The 9,860-nt window shown below is 37.5% G+C and overlaps 1 protein-coding gene across 1 annotated transcript in view; it reads right to left on the reverse strand.

Moving 5' to 3' along the window:
• The window catches only part of LOC311081373 (uncharacterized protein), a gene marked incomplete at its 3' end in the record, with an annotated part of 32,357 nt that extends 29,920 nt beyond the window's left edge, over positions 1–2,437 (reverse strand). Inside the window, exon 1 of the mRNA XM_084111914.1 lies at positions 2,340–2,437. The remainder of the gene's footprint in view (positions 1–2,339) is intronic.
• Positions 2,438–9,860: the final 7,423 nt, after the last annotated feature.

The following is a 9,860-nucleotide window of genomic DNA, read 5'->3' on the forward strand; positions in this document are numbered from 1 at the left end:
CAATCACATGGCAGTTGCTTCAATGCATTTAGGGGTGTGGTCCTGGTCAAGGCAATCTCCTGAACTCCAAACTGAATGTCAGAATGGGAAAGAAAGGTGATTTAAGCAATTTTGAGCGTGGCATGGTTGTTGGTGCCAGATGGGCCGGTCTGAGTATTTCACAATCTGCTCAGTTACTGGGATTTTCACGCACAACAATTTCTAGGGTTTACAAAGAATGGTGTGAAAAGGGAAAAACATCCAGTATGCGGCAGTCCTGTGGGCGAAAATGCCTTGTTGATGCTAGAGGTCAGAGGAGAATGGGCCGACTGATTCAAGCTGATAGAAGAGCAACTTTGACTGAAATAACCACTTGTTACAACCGAGGTATGCAGCAAAGCATTTGTGAAGCCACAACACGCACAACCTTGAGGCGGATGGGCTACAACAGCAGAAGACCCCACCGGGTACCACTCATCTCCACTACAAATAGGAAAAAGAGGCTACAATTTGCACGAGCTCACCAAAATTGGACAGTTGAAGACTGGAAAAATGTTGCCTGGTCTGATGAGTCTCGATTTCTGTTGTTAGAAGAGTTTTGTCACATCTGGAAAATTCACACATCTGGCTTAGGCTTGCTCACTACATTCTTCCCTTCAAAGCACCAGGAAGAATTCACTTATTCCCTCCAGATTTCACATTAAGACAAACTGATATCTATAATCAGTACTGTTGTATGCAGTCAAATGCCATGAACTATAATGTTAATGAGAATAATTTCAGTAGTTACATACATTGCTCGTGAACAGCAGTTTGTTGTTCCAGGAATAATCAGTCACATTATAGACATATCTGTAAGCATTTGATTTTGTCAATGGTCAAAAATTGAGCATTTAGCACAAGTTTCACCCTGTAATTTCCAAAAGTCATTGTGAAAATCTATTTCTTTACCACCTCAAATTCTCTGTTTTTAATTTTTCGCTTTTACAATTTTGCCATTTGTTGTCTCAACATTAAGGCAGTCTATGCTCTAGTAATGTTACTCTAACGAGTTATCTGACAGGTTTATCATTTTGATACTAGAATTAGTTGATTTATTCGATGATGCATCATACTATGGTAGTTAAGCAGTGAGTAATGTTGTTGTACAGGAAACATAGTTTAGATTGTTGAATGGCAGGGCTGTCCATCACCAAATTACACAAACATCTCATTAAAATGTCTACAAAACTATAAAACTGATCTGAGATCAGGTAAAAACCATAAACACTGGTTCACTGAGATCGTCCCCCAACAGTGAAACTTTGAAATTTAGAAACATTTGGAAACAGTTGTGACGTAACAAAGCCTTTTTTTACCGAATTCACGTGACGAAAGCAGCCATCACTAGTGAAGACAAACATTTGATTGAACAAGATCCAAACTGGAGTATAAAGTCAGCATCTCGGTGCTCTCTGATGCGGGATAGTTTAACTTGCAAAAATCATATAAGGCCAGGCATAAATAAAATAAAAGCCTTTTTTTCATGGCTATAACGTTTTTATAAGCATTCATATATCCGCACAGCAAGTGTGTGTGAGGATCACATGCCAAGGACATGGAGAGGAGTGAGAGGAGTAAGTTTTAACCACAGAGGAATGTGAATGCAATCTAGCATAGTTTCCACTGATGCATATGTTGACTGAAGTATTCTCTTTAAGGAATGAGGATTGTGTATCATGAGATATACATTCAATTTTAAACATGAACACGTTTCTCTACCTTGTAAAGATAATGTAAGTTCCTTTGGTCAGCATATAAATGCCCAACCTTTGTGTATTGACGAATGAAGACCATCTCTCCAGTAAATAGTTTTTCTCTGCTATGTCTTGACATATAATAATAAATAAGAGATCTCATGGCATCTCATGGTGTTTGCTTCTGTGATTCGGGGAGAAAAACTTAATTTCAAGTCTAGACTAGTGCCAGTGCTGCCAACTCTCAGACATTCAGTGCGAGACTCACACTATTGACACTGTTCTCACACTTACTCACGTTACACAACCACATTCTCACACAGTGAAAAATCACAGAGCAAAGACACTGATTCTGACAGACAAGACAGAGCAGACTACTCTGATATGAAAAAGTCTCAGCTTTCAAATTCTGTCAATTTTATTACAAAATTCAAACAATAAATACCGCTCTATAATTCCCACAGCAAGCTAAACTCAAAAGTTGGCAGTCCGGCTAGTGCTGAGCAATAAAAAAACTGTATGAACAATGTCAATGCTGTTTATTAAGTCTAGATCAATGTGAACAGATACATGACACTTTTAAATCTATATCTATTAGTATTTTATAAATTAGTATTTACTAACCATGAATAATGACGATGTGGTGTTGCTTGTTCCTCCACTGAACTTGAACTGTCTTGAGCAGAAGTTACTTTAAAACTCCTTTAACCGTGCATTTTCATAAAGGACTGTTGTAAAGGAGTTGTTTTCTTCTGAACTTAAACCTGTTAAACCAGAACTTTATCAGTAAACTAACAGAACCAGTTTTTCAAAAGGAGTTGTGACTTTTTTCTTTAGATGGCGTGACTTGTGGAATTGCCTTCTAGCTTTTTCCTGTTGTTCTTGGTTTTTTTTTTTTACGAGTTCGGACAAACACTTCATGTTTAATCCGTGTTTCAGACAGCTCCATACGTTAACAATGGAGCGGTTCATAGAGTTTTATTTTGAACTTGGACTTAAAGAGATACGTACAGTGCTTAGTTCAAGGTGTTCAGTAAAGTTATGGGACATATGGGATATGGCCGCTGCCGCGTGAACGCTTGAACGCCTGATGTAGGCGCCTGACTATTTTATTAATAACTGCTGCTAAATTATCAAGACACCGCCAGCCACTTGCTTGAGTGATTGAGCAAACCTTTATTTCTATTATGTGAAGATTTAGCTGCAATTATAGCAGTATTAAGGACGCTATTTCAAGTTTGGTTTTGTCGTGCGTCATGGCGGAGATCTCGCTTCAATCCATTTGGGATGCGTTGCACCAAGTGAAAGAGCAAGTAACAACTGAAGTAAAAGCCCATCTGGACATTCAAATTGGGTCTGTTCAGGCAGGCCTAATGGACATTCAACAGTCATTGGGCTTTCTTACTGGACAAATCAATGAGTTGCAGCAACGTGTGAGCACAAATGAGGACACGATTTGTAATCTGGAGGAGCGAGTGTGTGCTCTGGTAAAGGACAATTCTTACCTGAAAGAGAAAATGGAGGATCTTGAGAACCGGAGTAGGAGATCCAATCTGCGCTTTATTAATATACCGGAGAGGAAAGAGGGGGGAGGCATGGTCGCTTTCATTGGAGAGCTGGTTGTCACGCTCTTCGGGAAGGAACATTTCTCCACGGCGCCTGTTGTGGAGAGGGCGCATCGCTTACCAGCATTCGTCCGCTCGCCCAGGTCTGACGGACCTCCAGGGGCCAGTTTCACAAAGATAGACTTTGACTATGGCTTAGATATAGTAGATAGTCAGACTTCAGATAGACATCTAAATCAGACCGTTGCACAAAGCACTTAAGACTCTGACTATCTTAAGTAGGACTACATTGCAATGCATTCTGGGTAAAATAAGACACTTTTCAAAACAAAAAACATGGCGGATCGAGTAAGCGCATTCAACCGCTCAGTGCAGTTTACCCCAGTGGAAAATATGTGTTTGTTGGAGGAGTATAAATGACGGAGTATGTTTTTATGTTTCCACTGTTCGATCGCGCCCGTGCCTCTCTCTCTCTGACACACACACACACACATCAGCATTGCAATCTTGACATCGCAGCCTGTTATTATGCAGCATTCACACCAAACGCGAATAGAGCGTCAAATTCGCGTCTATCGCGTCTAGTTCGACGCTTGAACATTTTGAATCCATTCGCGCGTCCAAGGCGAATAGGACGCGCGTATAAAGCGAGCGTTTGAAGCGAAATAGACGGGCTTTCAGAGCTATGACTCCACTATGACTCTACTAAGTTACCCCCTGTTGTGCTTGTGTCTAACGTTGTTTGACTATGAAAGGGAGCGCGTCGATCGTTGCTCGCGTTGACTATGTAACGGCCCTAACAGTTACAAGGACATTTTACTTGGGAATGTAGTAACAAGAAGAAATGTTTAAATTATGAGCCAATTTCCCTTTTCTTTTGGCAGATTGTAATGTAACTGATTGTTACTGCTGGTTGCCAAGGTAACATAGAGTCTTAGACCTAAGTTAGCCTGGGGGTAAGGTGTCTAATTTTTTTGGTCTAAATTATGTCAGTCTTTATTTTTGTGAAACAGTCTAACCTGCATTAGACTAGTCTATGAGCAAATTTTAGACTTGTCTAACACTATAGACCGGTCTAAAATAGCTTTGTGAAACCGGCCCCAAGACCTATCCTGGTAAAGTTCTTGAACTTCCAGGACAAGGTGAAGATCCTGAGACTGGCCCGGGAGAAGAGGAATCTGAAGATGGGAGAATCCACAATCTACATCTATCCGGATTTCAGTCCTGGTCTGGTGAAAAAACGAAGGGAGTTTGACCCGGTGAAAAAAAAGCTCTGTGCCGCCGATATCAAGTACTCCCTGCATGTAATTGTGTTTGTGTGTGTGTGTGAGTGAGAGTCTGTGTATGTGTCTCCTTAAATGTTCATGTTGCTGTGTGCCTGTTTTTGTTGTGTGTCTGGGGCCCTCATTCTGTGATGATCATACACCCTCTACCTTTAAACATGTTTCTGAAATAATACCAGATGTATAATCCTGATAGTGATGATAGCTCCTCTGAAGTTGAGGATGATCTCTATACAAATGCACCAAACTTAGAAACAATGAATAATTTATCTGACCATATTGATTATAAATTACTAACATTCATGGATTCTTGATCCAGACAGCAATATCCTTCTAAATACAAAAAATGACTGTTTATATTATACTGATAGCACATATGACAAAACATTTATTCTAGATAAAAACATTTCTCTGATTCATTTTAATAGTAGGAGCTTACAATCCAATTTTGAAGCCATTCAAGACTATCTGAACCAGTTTAAGTCTCAATTTAACATCATAGCTATTTCAGAAACATGGTTGAATGATGAAAAAATAAATGAGTTTGCTATAAATGGTTACGAAATGTTTTACACAAACCGGATAAACAAGAGAGGAGGAGGTGTAGCTCTCTATATAGATAAATATATTCATTGTAGTATTGTGGACAATATGTGTTTAGTGGTGGATGATCTATTTGAATGTGTGACTGTTGAATTGGTACTTCCAAAAAATAGAAATATTATTGTAAGCTGCATTTATAGGATGCCGGGATCCGATTTGACAACATTCAGGGAATGGATAGAAAAAATATTTACTAATAACAATAAAAATTATATTATATGTGGGGATTTTAATATTAACTTGTTAAATCCCCATAAACACAAAAGTACAGATGAGTTTCTTGATACCATGTTTTCGTTGGGTTTGTACCCACTCATCACCAGACCCACCAGAATAACATCACATAGTGCCACACTTATTAGATAACATATTCTGTAATATTTTTGACAATAACATAACAGGTGGTTTGTTAGTGAATGATGTCAGTGATCACTTACCAGTGTTCATGGTATACGATCTTAACTGTAAATTATCTAAAACTGTACAAAGTGAATATTACCGTAGAGTCATAACTGATCAATTAATTATAGCACTGAAAAATGAGTTGGCGAGCCAAAACTGGGAACCTATTTATCAATTGTCCGATGTAAATGCAGCATTCAACACATTTCTTGATATTTTTATTACACTCTATAATAAACACTGTCCCATCAAAAAATGTATAATAAGAAAATATATAAAAACACCCTGGATAACAAAAGGGCTTGCGAACTCGTGTAAAAAGAAACATTTTCTAAATAGGCAATTTTTAAGGTATAGAACTAGTGAAACTGAACAAAAGTATAAAACATATAAAAACAAATTAACTAGCATATTGAGAGTAAGTAGGAGAGAATATTATACTGATTTATTGATTAATAAGAAATATGACATTAAAGCAATTTGGAAAGTTTTGAACACCGTTATTGGTCGTGGTTCCAACAGCTTATGTTATCCGGAGTACTTTGTGGAAAATGGCACAATTATACGAGACAAAATAATGATCGCGGATAGATTTAATAATTTTTTTGTCAACGTTGGACCTGAACTAGCGCTAAAAATTCCATCTACCAACGAACAAATTAAGGCGAGACACTACAGGTGAATAGGGTAAAATTGTTAACTTACAGATATCACCATCAAACTTTACCAGTTGATTACTCACATGAATAGGAGAAAAAAATGCATTGCAAGTTTTCTGTAATTTTATTTTTAAATATGCTAATGAGGCTAAATCTAATTAAATATGCGCTAATTTGCATATATTTTGAAGTGACGAATCTGACCATTGAAAAAAACAAGGTTCAAAATTATTTTTGCATTTTGTTGATATATTCAATGAAAAGACATGTTCAGAGGGGATTATGAATATCCCCTTTTGTTACCCTGTAAATCAGAAAATACTGGCAATAGCCTTAAAAAAATTGATTTCCGCCCTATTTTTAGGCATAAAATGTCATATAAATCAGGCCAAGAATGATATATCAACAAATCCCTCTGAACAAATCTTCATAATATAGTTAGGAATACGACTGTAAAGTTTGGTGTATGTAGGTGCTACAGAAGTGGAAAATCGTCACTAGGAGTGCAAGAAAAAACTCATTTTGAGAAAACGGCCTTTAAAGATTTTTATGGCAAAATTCCACTAATTTCTATTGAAAGCCATGAATTACAGACAAAATATGCTTTAGGTCCAAGTAAAATCCATGTATCAAACTTTTTAACATCCAAAACTCATTATTGCTTCATCCATCACTGATCATAACATCCAAAACAACACATCAACTGTCCATCACACAGGTGGAATGGAAAAACTAAATACTGGTATATCACAGTCCCTCAGGCAGATCATATTTAGCTGTCAGTGGAGCTGCTGTACCCTCTAGAACTTCCAGCTTCTTTTCTGGTGCTAACTTTGGGAAGTTTTATTCTTTTGGCTATTTGTCCAAGGTGTAAATCACTTAGTGAAGATACTTTTTCCCAGTGGAGGAGGAAGTGCATCTCTGTCTGACCCAGTTGGTGGTCACTGAGCCTGTATTTAGTCAGGATCTGTCTCTTCTTCTCTGACAGTGTGCAGATACTCTATCAAATATCAATTTAGTCTACTTTGTTTGCTTTCTCCAATGTTCTAAATATTGATATTTTGAATGATTCATAATTAGTTTTGTTCTGTTGAGTTGTTTTGAACCAGTGCTGAAGGGAGCCTGGTTGGTCAGCTTCACCATCAGCTGACTGAGGGGACTGTTTTCAGGATTTGGCTTGTGGGTTTTAAGTGCTTTGAAATGTAATGTGTCTTTTTGACTTACATTTAGATGTGTTCAAAATGTTACAGCTTGTTCGTAACGCATCGACGCACTATGGTTACTCATTGCGCGGCTCGCGAGCCTCGTGCGGCCCGCCAAGCTTTAATTTGCGGCTTGCATGGCTGTAAAAAATACGGCGATATCATGCAGCCAGTCACTACAGATATTTCTTAAAAACATTAAAAATAAGTAGGGCTATAACATAACCCATTATAAACTCAAAGTGTCAGATATATTACAAATAATTTCGATCGGATTGAAAGAGGTGGTTTATCGAGAGAACATGTAAACACTTGGTCGATTGAGAACCGAAACTGAAAGGACGACGTATGGCTCTCCTACTGACTTGTCCTATCAGTGCGGCTCTCATGAAAAAAATTGTGAAGACTCATATGGCATTTCATCATCTTTTGTCTTTGTTGGTAATCCATTGTGTCTTCTAGCTAATGACAACTGTTTTCGAGTTCTCTGAGAGAATTTTACACGCATATCTTTCGACATTTTGAACTACCGCGGAAATGTCAGAGCGCGTCACGTGACTATTTTGGACGAATCACGTTGTCAGAAATTGACATCAGCCAATGAGATTGCGCATTTCGAGTTAAATCACCTGTTTTACTTTCATGATTGGTTGCTGATAGACAGGAAATGACCATATTTGGATCCGACAGCATTGTACAAAAGAGAGAGAGCTTTCCAACGGTATACGAGATGAAGGGGTACAGAGAGCGATCGCGTGTATTTTGGACTTTTTTTCAGCACAAGTCTGAAAGAATACATGTTATTGAAGACAAATAACCCAAAATCTCAAAATTGTTGAGAAAATCTCAAAATTGTTGAAAAAATGTTTTTGCCTGCCGTGTCTCGCCTTAAGATGCCTACCCTCTCAACAAAATACTCAAAGAAATTAATAAAAATAACCGATAAAGTTACCTCATCCCAGCCTTTGGGTAGAAAAAAATACCCATAATAACCCATCATTCTGAAAGGCTTTAAATGCTGTTACATGTAAATGGCCTGTAATATTGGGTGCGTCACATATATGCACTTATACTAGCCTCAGTCCCACAAAGCAGTACACCAACACCTGAAACTGATAAAAATAGCTTAAAAGTGGCTTTTTTATTATTATTAATATAACAAATTAATTTGTTAATTCATTTATATTTAAAATTAATATAACATTTACTGAAAATAAAAATAATCTGAGCATATTTAAGCAAAACCCATCTCTCAAAATAAATATTTAGAGTAGTTGAAACTGTCTTGCTCTGGGATGTTTCCATATTTATTCATTAACCACTTCCATCCCACAACAAATAAAACATTACTTGACCAAACACTCTTGTTATGCAAATGGACTGCCAGAACACATCAAAGTTTTCTGTTTTCAGTTAAAACGTTGTTAAGCGGAGGTGAATCAATCAAAACTATAGTTTAGCTGGACAATAACTTTATTCTAGAGCTGCTGTAAAGCCTAAACAATCTCTGTTACTGTAATCTCCTGTTATCACTGTGAAGGTGATTTGAAACAATCTATATTATAAATGAGGATGACTTGACTACTTATTTTGCTTTTTTTGCTGTGTTTGTAGGCTTCATATATTTGGTTTTCTAGCCCTCAGAGGATCCTGATACCTTCATCCACCGGCGTGTGCTTCCCAGTCCTGTCTTGCTGGTTGGTGAGAAGAACTGCATGCTGGCTGTAGGTTCAACTCCAGTTGTAACTTTTGGGAAATATTTGCTCTCTACCTCCTGGCATATTACTATGCATTGCACCTGACCTACCCTGAGTGTATTGCCACACTCTTGTCTGTGTTGCAAACAGAAGTTCTGGCAGATGTCCTCCATGACCAGATGCAACCCCCTCGTATAAAAAGGCCATTCAGGAATGGAAAATGTTTGTTGAATAAATGCTGTGCCAAACCTGTATGGCTGAGGCAGTGAATGGAGTGTTTGTTTTTATTTTTTTGTTTTGTTCCCCCATTATATTATACTTGATTTGTGCTATTATGAGATTTCCCTGCTTGTTTCTTTAATAAATTGTATTAGTGCAATATTGAGTAAATGCTGTTTAAAGCTGTTTGAGGTTAATACAGTGTATGCTGCTTACAGACTGAGGCAGAGCTTATTTATGCAGAGCATTTGCTGCTGATGTGCCATGTTTCTTTTTGTTTTCAAGTGTCAAGAGTCAGCCTTCATCCTGCTTTATATGCTCCATTTGTTAAAGAGGATGTTCTTTAATAAACCTTATATTTCTTTATTGGGTTCTTTCAAGAATTTTCATCTATTTTCAGGTCTTGCATCAAAAAATCTAAATAAGCTTAATTTAAGATCAAATTTTCTAGTTTTTAATGCAATCTTCACTAAAATTACTTAATATTCAGTGCTTAAAAAAAGAGAAAACTGCAT

Source organism: Abramis brama (genome assembly GCF_963993115.1).
Source record: "Abramis brama genome assembly, chromosome: 4".
NCBI lineage: Eukaryota > Metazoa > Chordata > Actinopteri > Cypriniformes > Leuciscidae > Abramis > Abramis brama.